At 38.9% G+C, this 16245-nt stretch overlaps 1 long non-coding RNA gene across 2 annotated transcripts in view; it reads left to right on the plus strand.

Moving 5' to 3' along the window:
- The window catches only part of LOC306835022, a 98821-nt gene that overhangs the window by 35934 nt on the left and 46642 nt on the right, over window positions 1-16245 (plus strand). Inside the window, exon 1 of one of the 2 annotated variants that reach the window (XR_013780557.1) lies at window positions 8599-8728. The exons of the other annotated variant lie outside the window; for it this stretch is intronic. This is a non-coding gene — a long non-coding RNA (uncharacterized lncRNA). Of the gene's footprint in view, window positions 1-8598; window positions 8729-16245 lie in introns of those variants that run through there. 2 annotated transcript variants of the gene reach the window in all.

Below are 16245 nucleotides of genomic sequence, written 5' to 3' on the forward strand. Positions count from 1 at the left end.
CGCCCTTTTCCAGACCATTCAGTTTTTGAAACTGTCTGAATATTATATGTGTCATCCAGACACTAATGGATCACAGTTCCCTATTTGCAATCACAGCAGAACTGTAATCCACAGTGGGCTAATATCACGTCATCACATTCAAAAGTAAAAACGGTGAGATTGTTCAGGAAATGGTTGATGGAAAAACACACTTGTGTATAAGTGATGTTGTGAGCGAGAAGTGATGGATAATAGAGTGCAGTGTTTCTACAGAACAGAGATATAAGGTATGAGATGTATGAGTATGTGATGACCAGACAAATGCTCTGAAAATCAAGAAATATTACAGTACTCTTGAAGACAGACAGAAAAGGAGAAATAATGTCTGCCCAAACCACAGTTAAGTTTTACACCTCTTCTCTGCTGCGTTGTTTTTTTTTTTTTTTTGTCTTTTAATAGAGATATAGGACAGTGGATAATTGGAAATCAGCTTTGCAGACTAGCTTCTGTACATGGGGCACAGGCGCAAACCAATTTGTTTGGTGTTGGACTTTACAGAATCTGTATATATATATATTTATTTTTATTTTTATTTTTTTACAAGAACCTGTTAATCGAGATCAATCCGGCACTCTGGTTCTTTTGACATTCATGGAGCCACACTTAAATTCAAACCAGAGGCAACACAAAATCAGAATTGTTTGTTGCACATTTACATACAAGGAGTTTGTCATGGTGTATTTGTGTAAAAGAAGAAACAAAAATAAAATAATAAGTACTTAAATAAAATAAAATATGAGAAGCATTTACAAATATATAAAACAGATTTAAAAAAAATGTCAAATATGAACATTAATAATAAAAAAAAAGTACAAAGGGTGCATGAAAGAGAATACATTTAAAGTCCAGAGAGTGTTAGTGTAACGCAAAAAGAAACGGTTTGAGCCTTCAGATTACTGTGAGGTTTTCTGACTGTGGGGCTGATGTTATGTGGTATGGGGGGGAGGGCAGGGATATTGTTCAGGAGGCTGACAGAAGAGGGGAAGAAACTGTTCTTGTGGCAAGAGGTTTTGGTCCTGATGGAGCGCAGCCTCTTACCAGAGTGGAGAGTCTCAAACAGTCCATGTGCAGGGTGAGAGGGGTCAGCTACGACCTTACGTGCACGCCTCAGAGTGAATAATGCACTGCAGCCTGCACTTTTCCTTTGCTGTGGCTGCAGCGTACCAGACTATGGCAGTGTAGAAGTGCACCATTATGGTCTTTGGTGGGTTAAACGTCTTCAGCTGCCACAGGAAGTATATCCTGTGCTCTCCTTTCTTGATGAGGGAGGTGATGTCCAGCTCCCACTTGAGGTCCTAGGTGATGGTGGTCCCCAGGAAGTGGAAAGGTGATTTGGTGATGGTGGCTGGGGGAGGCGTTGTTTTTTTCACAAGTCCACAACCATCTCCACTGTCTTCAGAGCGTGAAGCTCTAGGTTGTTGTCACTGTACCAGGTCACTCGATGGTCAGCCTCCCACCTGTAGACCGACTCATCCCCAATGAGCGTGGTGTCATCTGCGAACTTGAGGAAATAGAATGGAAGTGGAATGTACAGGTAAAAGCCAGTAAATTAGAATATTTTGAAAAACTTGATTTATTTCAGTAATTGCATTCAAAAGGTGTAACTTGTACATTATATTTATTCATTGCACACAGACTGATGCATTCAAATGTTTATTTCATTTAATTTTGATGATTTGAAGTGGCAACAAATGAAAATCCAAAATTCCGTGTGTCACAAAATTAGAATATTGTGTTAGGGTTACATTTTGAAGATACCTGGTGCCACAAACTAATCAGCTGATTAACTCAAAACACCTGCAAAGGGCTTTAAATGGTCTCTCAGTCCAGTTCTGAAGCCTACACAAACATGGGGAAGACTTCAGATTTGACAGCTGTCCAAAAGGCGACCATCGACACATTGCACAAGGAGGGAAAGACACAAAAGGTTATTGCTGAAGAGGCTGGCTGTTCTCAGAGCTCTGTGTCCAAACACATTAATGGAGAGGCAAAGGGAAGGAAAAACCGTGGTCAGAAAAAGTGTACAAGCAATAGGGATCACCGCGCCCTGGTCAAGATTGTGAAAAAAAACCCATTCAAAAATGTGGGGGAGATTCACAAGGAGTGGACAGCTGCTGGAGTCAGTGCTTCAAGATCCACCACCAAGAGACGCTTGAAAGACATGGATTTCAACTGCCGCATACCTCGTGTCAAGCCACTGTTGACCAAGAAACAGCGCGAAAAGCGTCTCACCTGGGCTAAGGAAAAAAAGAGCTGGACTGCTGCTGAGTGGTCCAAAGTCATGTTTTCTGACGAAAGCAAATTTTGCATTTCCTTTGGAAATCGAGGTCCCAGAGTCTGGAGGAGGACAGGAGAGGCACAGGATCCACGTTGCCTGAAGTCTAGTGTAAAGTTTCCACCATCAGTGATGGTTTGGGGTGCCATGTCATCTGCTGGTGTCGGTCCACTCTGTTTCCTGAGATCCAGGGTCAACGCAGCCGTATACCAGCAAGTTTTAGAGCACTTCATGCTTCCTGCTGCTGACCTGCTCTATGGAGATGGAGATTTCAAGTTCCAACAGGACTTGGCGCCTGCACACACCGCAAAATCTACCCGTGCCTGGTTTACGGACCATGGTATTTCTGTTCTAAATTGGCCAGCCAACTCCCCTGACCTTAGCCCCATAGAAAATCTGTGGGGTATTGTGAAAAGGAAGATGCAGAATGCCAGACCCAAAAACGCAGAAGAGTTGAAGGCCACTATCAGAGCAACCTGGGCTCTCATAACACCTGAGCAGTGCCAGAAACTCATGGACTCCATGCCACGCCGCATTAACACAGTAATTGAGGCAAAAGGAGCTCCAACCAAGTATTGAGTATTGTACATGCTCACATTTTTCATTTTCATACTTTTCAGTTGGCCAACATTTCTAAAAATCCCTTTTTTGTATCAGCCTTAAGTAATATTCTAATTTTGTGACACACGGAATTTTGGATTTTCATTTGTTGCCACTTCAAATCATCAAAATTAAATGAAATAAACATTTGAATGCATCAGTCTGTGTGCAATGAATAAATATAATGTACAAGTTACACCTTTTGAATGCAATTACTGAAATAAATCAAGTTTTTCAAAATATTCTAATTTACTGGCTTTTACCTGTATTACAAAGCAACAGACACACAAACGGAGAGGTCACGATGGTCATGTAACATTTACCTGCAGCAATCTGAACTTCAATTTGCACTTATTGATTTTCTCCATTAACAGAAGGATCCTAGAATAAATTCAGCCGCAATCACATTAGGCCCACATTTTATTGCTTTTCTATTGTCCCATTACTTGTGTAATACTACTGTGTGTGTGTGTGTGTGTGTGTGTGTGTGTGTGTGTGTGTGTGTGTGTGTGTGTGTGTGTGTGTGTGTGTGTGTGTGTGTGTGTGTGTGTGTGTGTGTGTGTGTGTGTGTGTGTGTGTGTGTGTGTGTGTGTGTGTGTGTGTGTGTGTGTGTGTGTGTGTGTGTGTGTGTGTGTGTGTGTGTGTGTGTATATAACCCTATGAATCAAAGCATATACAGTATGGACCGACTCCCTATATGATCAAAGTGCCTTTGATCAAACCATACAACAAAGCTGCTCATGCTCCCAAGTGTGTGCTGTCGGCTTAAATTTCTCTCACACACATGTTGGGATTTCTCCAAACTACAATGCTTTGAGACAAATGTATGCTGAGCTTCACTAGGTTAGCCTCTAAGGATCTGAATGACTATCATTTAGACGTCAATCACAATGTGGGAGACAAGCTGGCAAATTATAAACTGTAGTTTTACTTCTCTACTACACATTTTTGATTAATTCAATATTTTGTGTTAATGCAAAATAGAAGAACATATCACAGTCTTTGCCAGGTGATGGATTCTCCAAGCCAAAGGCCAGTAAATCAACTTGTCAGAGAGTGAATAAGGGAGACCAGAGTGCACCAGGCCCAAGCACAGCTGACAGTGTGGATGAATCTCCAAGCCAGGGACACACTGCAGCAGTCACACAAACAGACAACATCAGCAAGCTGAGGACTCCCATTGGCCTCGTGGCAGGTTCCTGACACTGTTGCCCTCTCATTACCAAAAAACGGAGTCGACCCCTTAATCACGGTTACAATGTATAATTGTGTGTCTTCACATTTAAATTTATGTTATGGTAGAATGAAGCCATATAATACAGGGAGAACTAAGGCCAAAGCAGCAAACTAACTACTGTTGTTCTAGAGGTTTGTCAGCACTTTCTGATTACATTTAAAAAATAAAAATAAAAAGGAAATGAAAATTACTTGTCCCTAGAATTACTGGTTCAGTACTCTTTTCTGTGAATTATTTTTAAAAAAGGGACATTTTGAGAAGGAAAGACCCGAGTTGCTGCAGAAATCTACAAGGCATTTGAAAAAGTCATGTTGGTGTTTATAAAAATGAGACATTTACCAAGTCAGACTGCAAAGAAACAATTGAGCCAAGTGCAAACAAACATTCAAAGATACAGAAAATACATTCTTTCAACAACAAAGAGGAAAATGGATTCTGAAATATAGCAATGTTAATAGTGATATTAAATAAGTGAAAATAACCAAATAATATGTCATTTTGTTCAGCAGTCCAAGAAAAGATCATCAGGTGAGAATGTCCTTCTGTCACTCCTTCTTAAAAGCAGGCCGACAGGAAGGAGACCCAGGGGTGAGAGTGAGGGACTGCATTACTCAGTATGGATGAGAACTCCAGCTCGTCCTGTGACTGCTGTGAAGTTGGTGGTTGATCAGAGTGTATCACTTCAAGTTTGCAGAGTAAACTTTCCGAAAGGTTGTGAGAAGTTGTTCCAAAGAAAGATAATTAAAAGTGTCCTTTCAGCAATGAGACGCATGTACATGTGAAGAATCACACTTTATTCTTAGCATGCCTCACCTGTTTACGTGTTAATAGTCCTTGTGAACATTTAATCAAAATGTCAGTAGAGTGACACAGTGTGATAACAGCCACTGACAGACAAAGGAACTCTTCGCTGACATTTTAGAATTCCCAATCTTCCTCTTTACACCTGATTTCTAATAAGGCGGCCAATAGATACACTGCTTTGACTTTTAAATCACTGTTACTTTGGAGCCATGTTTGTGTTTTTTTACACTCGGGAAAGAGAAATAAATAAATTAATTAATTTTTATCATTTCTCTAACACCCTTACTTATTACAACTTCTTAAGGAATCGAAGATCAGTAACATAGCAGAATCCATCGAGTGAAGAACTGATCTCAGGTCTTTAGGTTAAAAAGCTCATCACCCACTGCCATGTTGACAACATGCTGGTCTTCCCAGTGTTTGAGAATAAAACAGAGTGGAAACATCTTTGATACCAGTGAACGCTGCTGGGGCTACTTTGTCTTATTAATTCAGGAGAGGAGACCATATTAATACCACGACTGTATTGATCCTACTAGACCTTCTGCCTAGGGATGAACAGCGCATAACGTATTATCACTGCTTCAGAAAGGGGCCATCGCATATCTTTGACATTTCCACCACAGATGGCTGTAATTTCCACTGGAGCACACTCCCCCGCTCACTTTCCTTTTCACTCACTTATACTCTGTTATTCTCGCACTCACTCAACCGACTTCTTTCTCTTCGCACCTTTCGCCTTCTCTGAGTTGCCGCACTTGGCGAATTCATGTTATCAGTCCATCCATCCTCTTTCCATCTGTTTTTTTTTCACAGGTTTACGACCTTCTACAATTTTGCTCTTTTCCTGCGATTCATCATTTCCCTCCTGTCTTTCTATTTCTGTGTCGCCGTCCTCAATCTCCTCCAAGTCTTTGTCTTAAAACCTCTCAATTTCCTTTTTACGTGGGCTTGAACTTGAGCTATCACTTCCTCTCATTTGAGTTTGCTTTACTCGTATTTCAGTTTCACTATATCTCCATCTTCTGACACTCTCCCTCTTTGTATACGTCTGCACCTCTGCGTTGTTTGTTCACGGTCGACTATGCTGCTAACAAAGATGAGCAAGAGTATACTAAAATGTCAACAAACATGTGACAAAAGGTCAAATGGAAAACAGGAGACTCCCAGTACAGTTCGGACCGGCTGCTACAATGGCCCTTGTACTGTTGTGTATGTGTGTGCGTGCGAGTTTTAAGGGCTGCAGACATATGGGTGAGAGAACGTACAATGAAACATATTTAAAGTTCAGTTTACATTTTGTTCGGTTACATTTGTGTCTGTTGTTACATGTAAGGTGTATAAACTCCGCTGCAGATGTTCTCACCTGAAAGCATCCCTATTTCTGTGGCGAGGCTTTGAGCTGCTGCTTTTAAAATGTGTTTACAGTCTGGCACGCGGCTTCAGGAGGGCTGTATGTCTGCATTTAAGATCTAAGAGTTGTTGGTTTAAATCCTGAGGGAGTGCTCCAAAAACATCTTGAGGTTGCCAGTAGCGTTTTAGCCTCATATTTGTATTTGCAAATAAACTTTGCTTAAAAGTGAATATACTGAAGGAGGAGTTTCAGCACAAATGCTCTGCTTGAAGGCGAATCCTCCACCTCTTATTTCACAAGTCAACATTGTCATTTTTCTAGAGAGAACTTCCACAGCTGCCTTGTTGCACCTGTGCAGCTAATTAAAAACAACTTGCAGATGTAAATGATATTAGGAACGACAGATTGTTTTATTTAGTTTTATACTTCAGCTGTTGTTGAAAATATGAATTCCTTTTAGACATTTACATCATTTAATATATAAATAATTTGTAATGTTAACCAATGAATCGTTTAAAGCCCTGGAAGGTTTGCAAAAAATCCAAATGAGGATGATAACGAACATTTGTTGTTTTTGTCAGATGATATTGAGAGCCCTGTTTTCTTTTTTTTTCTTTTTGACAATTAAAGAACTTTACATAACACTCAGAGTTTTCATTTGGAGTGTGTTTGTGTGTTCTCATTCGTAGTTTGAAGCTCAGACTTTCTTTATTATCTTGGTGCATGCATATACAGCTGTCGCTCTGTGAATGCCCCCTTGTCTACCTGCATTTCCATTAGTTCTCAGAATGATAATCTATCTCGAGGGGCAGACAGACAGATTCATAATGTGTGTGTGTGTGTGTGTGAGTGTGTGGTCTCCGATGCTGACTTCTTTCCATCGACTCTTCTAAATGTCACTGTCAGATGGTGAAGAGTATCTCCTCCTTTCTTACCACCTACTGCTCAGATTCTTTCTTCTATCTCATATCTGTTTCCCTTCAAATAATGCAATTTAACCCATAACTGAATGTAGATGGGTAGATGAGCAGCTAAACAGATGGATGTAAGGACATAGTGGACATGATGTCATTTGGGCTATCAAATAACTCTCTCTCTTTCATGTACTGTGAGAGTCACAATGACCTGTGTATTAGATCCAAACACACTTCAGATAGTTTAGCTGATAGGAGTTCAAAGTCTCGTGTCTGAAGTCATTTTAGAGTTTTGAGTTCTGTTGTTTTCGTTCTCCCAAGTGTTGCGTGTGTTAATTGTGTGTTAATGTTTTCTCGCTTCATCTTCAGTGTTTCCTGTGTTACTTTGTATCCTTGTGTCCATCTATATTGTATGTATAGACGTGCATAGGAATCAGTCCTAAAACCCGGATGTGAGTTAGCATTTTAGCACAATGGGTTCAAAACTCAAGAAGTCCATGGGGATTCTGAATGGGTTTGTGGTTAGAGGTGTGAAATAAGGTCTGTGGTTAACACAAGCTTAAGAGATGATGATATTTTTTTTCGACCAGATAAACTACATTAACTAAGCCCCCTACTTGTGAATTTAAGTTTTTACACAAACTTAAAGCAGCGGTTGCTAACACGTGGCTAAATGAGACTACAGTGGTTGTCAGAGACAGTAAATGTCATCACGCCGGGAACTCTCTCACTAGTCCGCTTTACAGCCTCTCGTCATGTTTTTCAGTGCTCCAGCAAATATTTGATTAATAAAAATGCATGAAGCTATGTTCTCGCTAGCTTGTCAAAACCTCTGATAAGACTGATGAAGTATAATGTTGTGACATCAAAATCAACTGATGCTTGCAGCATATCATTGGCTTTTTACTTCTCTCATCTGCATTAACACTTCAAATCTAATATAAATTGTGTCCATCTGTAAAGATTATCCAGCTGAACTATACAGCTATGCATCAGAAACATGTGTTCCAAAATCCAATGCAAAAATCCCATTGGCAAATTTTAGTTTGAACCCATGGCGAAGCTTCTTCCGGGTTGGCCTACAAAAATATTTAATCACTTTTTCAATCTATTGTTATCCTTGTTTCTTCAATTCAAAAAACTTTATTTCTTTATTTAATTACTTCTATCTTCCAGCATTCTTGTGTTCTGTGTCTTTAGTGTTTCTTCATATGCATTACAGTTCTGGTCTTCACTGCTGTCTGGTTTACAGCCTCTGTGTTTTCCTGAGTCCTGATTGCCCTTATTGTCCTCACCTGTCTCGTTAGTCTCACCTGTGTCTAATTTCAGTCGTATTTCAGAGCAGAACGAATGTGGCGCTGGTGGCCCGTTTTTTTTTCTTCTTTTTTTTGTTTTAACATTTTGGATATAGTTTTAAGTAGAATGTTTTTGCCTTTTTTTCTTTTTGTTTTTGTTCCTGCAATTGGATCCTCCTCCCTGTTTTTCAACACCCTGCATGACGACACGTAGTATTTAAGGTCTGAACCCTGCAAACATAATAGATATTAAAACACTGTAGATAAATAATTAGTGGGGATGCATATAGAATAGTGTTTTTTTTTTTTTTTTACGACATATTTCTCATTTTAGAAAAAAATGATGTCCATTTATTTGTTGCAGGATTTAGGCCTGCACTGTTTGCCTCTGTTCATGTAGCTTTTTTGAAAATTTCACACTTCATTATTTTTTAAGAAAAAACAAATATTTTACAAATGTTACCTGTCTCAGCTTGATATGAAGTACTTTTATTCCATTCCGAATCATTTCGCTGCCATTGGCATGAAGCTAAGAATACAATAATGAGTGAGCCTTTTCAGAGGGGGGTTTTCTTCTTAAAGGGTCCTTTGGGAGAAGAGAGGAAAATGTGACATGCAGTTTGATTGGTTGACACTATAGTTTTCAATTAAGCATGGCAAAACTACAAACTATACTATATATATATTATATATATATATTATGTGATAAACTACATTTCCTCACATCACACCGCACAAACTTTTTAAGATAAATATGGATGTGAGTTCTCAAGACGTATGGAAATAGTGATTATATGCAACAAGAATAAATAATGGTTGAAGGGACCAATGTGTAATTTAAATCTATGCGTTAATGTGTATTGTGTAATGTTTTCTTCATTTCTCTTTTTTTCTATGGCATAATTCCTGTTGCATCATTTGTTCTGCTTAATTTGTGACACTGTTTCTGTGCAACATCTCAAGCGTCTGTATTTGTTTTGAATATTCAACAGTATTCCATACATTTCCATAAAAATGGATGGATATTTTTAGTTGGACAAATGCAAATTGACTTATGCTTGTCCAAAATTGAGCTGTGCGTGTCTGGATAGGTTCATGATTGCTTAATTGTCTGTCTTCTTGCTTTTGTGCACACCTTTTTCTGTATGTGTGTGAAAGAGATATTTTACTGTTAATGTCTGATCATGCAGAAAACATCTTGGTGTTGAAAAATGTAATTTGGAAGTTTTTACTTTGGAAGTTCAACAACTGCAGTTCGTTGTGTGTCCAATTGAGTTTGTCAAGGAGTTTCAAATACCGTAAATTCCGGACTATAAGCCGCTACTTTTTTCTCACACTTCGAGCACTGCGGCTTCTACTCCGGTGCGGCTAATGCATGGATTTTTTATGGGGGACAATGAGCTTCTGCCGCAAAAACATTTGACTTCGTCACGTCGGATCTTAATATCAGTCATTTTGCGCTTCATGCACGCACCCTCATCATGGAAAACACACGGAGAAATACATATGATGCAGCTTTCAAGTTAAAGGCGATCGACCTGGCTGTCAAAGAAGCTAACAGAGCTGCTGCACGTTAAGATGACACTGACAGCGACAACAGAGACTGAGGAAGTGAGTAATGAAGTCATTCTGAGGCAGTGAATGGATGGACTTTTTCTTGTGAAATATATTATGGTCATCTTTTTCATCAGCCGTGTTACAGACACCGTCGGCTAGGCTTCGTATTGTAACGGTTCATGTTGTAAAGTCAGTAGTTGATAATGTGTTCATAATTCCGATTATGTGGAGAGTCAGTGAATGCACCAGCGAGAACGTGTTGAGTGGCTGTATGAGAGAACGCTGGGGGAGAGAGTTGGATTGTTACGGCAAGTTACGTGTGTTGCTCTCTGCTGTAAACGGCGTGGTCACGGCCGACAGTGATCGGGTTAAGTAAAAGTTATTATTTGAACGCTCTCGTCGTCCTTTAACGTCCGTACGGACGCTACAGTATTTGCGGATGTTACCGGTAGCCTACGTCTGTGTAAATAGCTCTTGTTATAGCGTGGACACCTGCGGCTTATAATCAAGTGCGGCTTATATATGTACAAATACATTTATTTACTTATTTTTAGCCGGTGCGGCTTATATCCAGGTGCGCTCAATAGTACGGAATTTACGGTAGTCTATGCACATTTAATTACAGAAGCATCTTGAACAGCCTGTTACAAATAATGGTTTTGGTCTGTAACATGGTCAGCAACCTAGATATTTATTAGGCCCACTTAAGGGCAGGGTAATTTTGGAAAACTAGCCTGATTTTGAAAGTAGCATCCTTTCAGCATCCCCCCGTGCTCTCTTGAAAGCCACGCCCCTCAAATACATACACTAGTGCCACTGGTCCAGAAGCCGATTTCAACTCATGCTTTGAGTGTAGGCTCATGTATACATGAGGAGCTCCAGATGATGGATTTTTTTTTTTCAATTCCTTATCAGATCACATCAATTATTAATTACTTCAAAACATAAAGCCAATTAAAATCTAAAAAGTGTATTTGGAGAAAATGACCTACCCTACCTTTAAACTATAGTTTGCATGCTTTTTTATAAGCTTAACGATGATGGAGTAAGAATTGATGACCACCATCATTGTGGTTTATACAACATGATTTCCCGTCATTTCAAACCATATGAAGCCATTGACTTTGTTTCAACTTCTACAAGTGTATTAATGATATTCATCGTCTTGTTTCAATTAATGTCCGCCATGTACTGAGAACACCTTGAGCTTGTGGCAATCAGGCTCCACTTAATGCCATTATACTTTTATGACCACCTTGTAAGGGTCGTTCCAGGCGATGGCCTGTCAGGCGAACGCAGCAGCTTGATGCAGACTCCTGTCACCTTCCCCACTCTCTACTTTAATGAGCCACATTTGCAAGGTGTGAGACTAGAGGTTCAGCGTCCATCCACATCAACATGACAGCTATTAGGGAGATACCAACAGCTGTTTGGAGGTGAAATTAGGGCCTACGAGGTGAGTGTAGAGGACATAGCAGACTAAGAGAATAAAGAAGGACCAGAAAAAGGAAAAAATAGCAGGATAGAGACTAAAGTAAGTCAAATGCAGCCACAAAAATAAAGAGTTACACAGACGGGGAGTACAGCTGGCCATCATGGAGCTTGGGCGACACTCGTCCTTCATTAGATGAACCACCTTGCTGAGGATTGAAGGACATAAGATGATTGGCAGCGAATGTAAGAGACAGCAAGCAGGATCAAGGTTGAACATGCTGCAGACTCACACAGGTGGCGGAAAGACAGTTGAAGCACAAACATGAATACATAATGCAAATACAACGTTGGAGTCATCCGATCATTAATGCTGTCATTGGGAAGTCTGCTGAAGGCTGTTGTTGCCATTAGTGATTTACTGAGAGTACAAGAGACCAGACAAGGACAGAAAAAGAGAATTGAGCAATGGTTGCAATCTGGAAATGGACATAGGCACCAAATGAAGAAAAAAGTAATTGTACATACCCTAAAAACTGTTGCTGAAATTTTGAAGGCCAAGGTTAAGGAATAAGAACAGTTTGTATCCAAGGAAGCACCCCCTTTTTCAGAAGGGTCATTAAAACTGAAAAAATGTGATCATTATTAAAAGGACATGCGCTCTGGTTTTGTCTGTAGACTTGCAGCAGTAATATTTACTGAGTATCCTGTTATGTTTTGAGTTTCCCACAAAACATTGTTAGTGCCTATAACAGATGGGTCTGTTTTATGTTGTTGTTTATTACCGGAGTAGCATTACAGGCATTGTAATTGGTCTCTTATTGCTTCAAGACAGACACCAGGCATGCATTACCATTCCTTATTTTGAATATGTTGTCTTTCACATAATTTTACACCTATTAAAAGATAACTTCAGCAAACATTTGAACGACAAGTGTGCAGAAAAAACAGCTCTCTCTGTGAAAGACTACAGCAGTGGTTCTCAATTATTTTCTGTCATGTCCCCCCTAGAGGACAGAAATGGGTTTACATTGAATTGAAATACTATGAAGAACCAGATAATATGTATATATTTATTTATCTATCTGTACAAACCGCTGTGCAAGTTGCTGGCACAAGAATTCTGTGTACAATAACCCAGGGTCCAAAATGTAACTTTTTGAGTCACTGGCTGGTAGATAAAGAAAAATTCACTGGCCAAACACATCTTTTACTTGACATTAGTCATTGATATCAAAAATCTGTTTTTCAAGAGTTTCCTGGAGAAGATAAGCAGCAACACAGGTAACAGAGACACAAAGCAGCCAACCGTAAAAAGAAAAAAAATACATCCTTTGGCAATTAGAAATACACAAATAATAAATCTGAACAGCCAACCTCACCAGAGAGAGAGAGAGAGAGAGAGAGAGAGAGAGAAGCTATTTCTGTTAATGATGACACCATAGATCAGTCTGTTTGCTTATTGTCTCATAAGCTTGTATACATCATACAAGTCATTAGTGTATTTCAAAACAACCTAAAAAGTCCTCACATCTTGAACATGGAGAATTTGTTGGCTTACATATGAAAACATCATGTTGTTTCATTTCTTGGCATTACCTCTGTTGTAGAGGTAGAACATTCATCTCCACAGTCTACAGCTAGAGAGGCTGGTACAATTTATAAAACTATACTATAAAAAGAAAAATCAGTACTCAATCTATATGTTTTTAATGTGGTGATGCTTGATACTCATTATGATAAGTAAAACAACCATTCCCTTCAACAATGCCGGTTGAAGTCAGCATGCTCCCTGACACTGCTTTCTTATTTACAGTTTAATTTGTCACACACCTGAGCATTAAGAATATTTTTTATTGCCGAAAATACAGCAATGGAACAATCAGGTTTTTTTTGTTTTTTTTTAAGTAGTCTGTCCTTTAAGTGCTTACTTTGCCATGCCATAATCTGCACATAAAACCAGCCTGAAACTGAATCTAGTAGAATAATCCCCTGGTTGGAAACAAATAATGAAGCTCTGCAGGATGTGATGTGGTTTGTGCCATACACATCAGTCGAGTTAAGAAAAAACAGCATCATCATAAATCCAAAAACAATTTCCACCACAATATTATTAAAGCAGAATGGAACAATATGGGATGTTGAAAACAAAGATGTTATATGCTAGATTCCTGAAATACTGTCTGGAGAGATGTTGATTACCTCTAAAGGCACGTGTGCTTTGTATTTATTAACAAACATATTAAACACCTATAAAAAACATCAAATTAAAAAAAGAAAGGATCTTAGGACACTTTAAAAAGTCCAGATCTTGACTGCTCTGTATGTTATTTAAAAAGACACATGTGCCAAGGTCTTGGTAATATTTTCCGAAGAACATTTTTAATAGGCAGAAAACTTAAGCGGAAACATTTAGTGGTGAGAAGTGAGCTTCTGTGTCAGAGAGATACCTTTTAGATGGAAGTAAGCGCTCGTGTTGTTTTAATGCATTGCTTTACTTTGAGATCAAATAAAAAGACAAAGAAATAGAAAGACATTTAAACACTGAGAAACTACAGTGCACATAAAAACTAGAAGCACTGACGTTTTGTTCAAAGTAATCAAAGCACCTTCACTCACAAATGAACTTGTTTTTGCTGCTGAAGTCGAACACGCTAGAGCTCTATGATACAATTTGTTTAAAAATATAAAGATGCTTATCATCTTTTACAAGGCAAGCAACACACCGTAATGCTGAAAGTGGCTGGTTTTGATGTGTTTTTTGTAAAACAACAAACGTGAATATATAGTGATTTCCTACAATTCTACAATGAAGTATTTGATTTCAGGGTTCCATAGTACTTTAATTTAGGGTTCCATAGATGATGAGGAAGTGTGTTCCTTTTTTTCACTCAAGTCATACTTTGCTATTGTTGTCACCAGCTCTCACTGTTGTCAGTCTTACCAAGTCATCATTGTGACAGATCACTGCTGGCACTTGTGGTTCTCCATTATGGGAGAGGAAGATAGAACACAGAAACACACTCAGATGCACATTACGCTTGCAGCCAAAAAAAATGTAACGCAAGATAGTTTACATGCAAATTCAGATTCACATGTTTGATCTCTTGGTATACACCAATATATACAAATGAGCCCAAGTGTGTGCTGTAAACTGTGAGAACTGCAGTGGATGAGTAGTCTTTAGAGGCAGCCAAGTTGTTATTGTACTTTCCAAAGAGACAGAAAAAGTGAGTGGGATAGAAAACCAAAATAATGAGACAAAAAAAGCCTGAAGACTGTGGTCAATACCATTTACAGTAAATTTAGTTTCGACTTCAGATTCTCTCGTTTGAATTCAATGACAGAAACATTCAATTACAAGCTGTCCACATTTGGTGCACACCATGTCAGACTTCTGATTCAATATGTCTATTTATTGTCAGCAGCCATGTCTTTTCTTGTTAGTATGTGGGGGTCTGCAGGGTTGGAAATTTAAAGTCAGCATGAAGGCGCATTTCCTGGCGTAAGTATTTCATCCCACTTAAGTTTTCACTTAATATATGTATAGATTGACTAAATAAATGTAGCATTTGCTCTTTGCACACACGAGTAAACAATTAAAGCACATTAAAGGCAGGGTAGGTAATTTCCTCCAGATGCATTTTTTTAAGATGCTGGTTGAAATGGTCTTTATGTCCTGACAGTAATTAATAATAAATGTGATCTGAAAAAGAAATGAAAATAAATCCATCATCTGTAGTAGATGTAAACGCGTAAAAACTTTGACCATTGTTTGGCACTCAGTGCACGTTCTATAAACCAGTCAAGCCTCTCTACTACATGCATGCAAAGCCCACACTCAAAGCATGAGCTGAAATCCGCATCTGGATCAATGGCGCGAGTTCATGTATGTGAGGGCCGTGGCTTTTGAGAGAGCATAGAGGGGAGGGGGTGAGTGAATACGGAGAACGGTGAGAACTTGAGCTACTTTCAAAATCATGCCAGTTTTTGAAAAAGACCTACCCTGCCTTTAATATCAGGGCAATATTAGCATAATGCACTACACGTCCATAGGGGTGGGAAACAATATATTATCTAAAGTAAGAGGTGCATAATGTGGGAGAGACTTCTGGCTAATGACCAAAACAATCTGAGACAAAGTGCTTTTGTTCGTTCTCTGTTCACATCCAAGTTTAATTGTTGTTCATTGCAAATTTTAGAAGAGATTATGCGAGTGAGTGCATGTAAATATATATTTTAGCGGATATGAAGAGGAATAATCAGGCTTCTTCTAACCCCAAACTTTTGTTGTTGATCAAATTATAGTTACTGTTTATTAATAGCACACAAAGTTATTTACTATAAATTTTGCTAGTGTTGGATAAAAGTCACTTATTTTATCCTTTTCCAAAATGTTGTAAAAAGAAATCTGACTCTGATTTCTCCACGCATTTTTTTGGGTGGGATGAGAGGAATGACTGGAGTCATCTCTTTCAGGTGAGCAGATGAATCAAGAATGGAAGTTACAGAGTCTCTGGGTTCGAGCACTACCTGTCCTTGATAAACAGACAGATGCTGGATCAGTTCGTAAAGTCTGAATCCAGACTTTTTTTCCCTGAACCCTTTTATACTCTAGACACAGATTATCTAACAAAACTATGCATTTTCGGATGTGTTGTTTTCTTTCTTCTATTGAGGCAGCTTCCTTCCATCCACTCCTCTAGACACTAGATCTGTAGGAAGAGAAACCTCCAACC

This window comes from Symphodus melops (genome assembly GCF_947650265.1).
Source record: "Symphodus melops genome assembly, chromosome: 14".
In the NCBI taxonomy this organism is placed as follows: Eukaryota; Metazoa; Chordata; class Actinopteri; order Labriformes; family Labridae; genus Symphodus; species Symphodus melops.